The sequence below is a fragment of the Acanthisitta chloris genome, unplaced genomic scaffold (assembly GCF_000695815.1).
Source record: "Acanthisitta chloris isolate BGI_N310 unplaced genomic scaffold, ASM69581v1 scaffold27625, whole genome shotgun sequence".
NCBI classification, from domain to species: domain Eukaryota; kingdom Metazoa; phylum Chordata; class Aves; order Passeriformes; family Acanthisittidae; genus Acanthisitta; species Acanthisitta chloris.
This window is the reverse complement of record NW_008675771.1, coordinates 1-378: the sequence shown is the minus strand read 5'-3', so window position 1 is coordinate 378 and position 378 is coordinate 1.

The window sequence follows — 378 nt, the reverse complement described above, 5'->3', positions numbered from 1 at the left end:
TATATTAAGGTGTCTTGAAGGAATCATGATACATTAAAACACTATTGCACACAATAGAGCACAGGATTTTTAAAACTTTCCCCCACTTAATGTTATAAAATGCTAAAACAGCTTTCCCATAATTTTTTTCTCTCTCTACCAAGCTCAGTGAAGCTCTCAAATCCTCTCCAATGTTTGCAGTTTCACAACTTCGGCCAAAAGTATTCCCTTTTTTGTCCTGCACGTGTGAAAAAATACTGGTAGAAACCACTAAACTTCAAGCCTGCTGCACACCTTAAAAAGGAGTCCAGAATTCCCCCATGCTTTACGAGGGACCCTAGTCCTCCAGACACCTTAAGAAACTCCCAGCTCCTGGTGTTCCTTAAAGACAATCTCAGA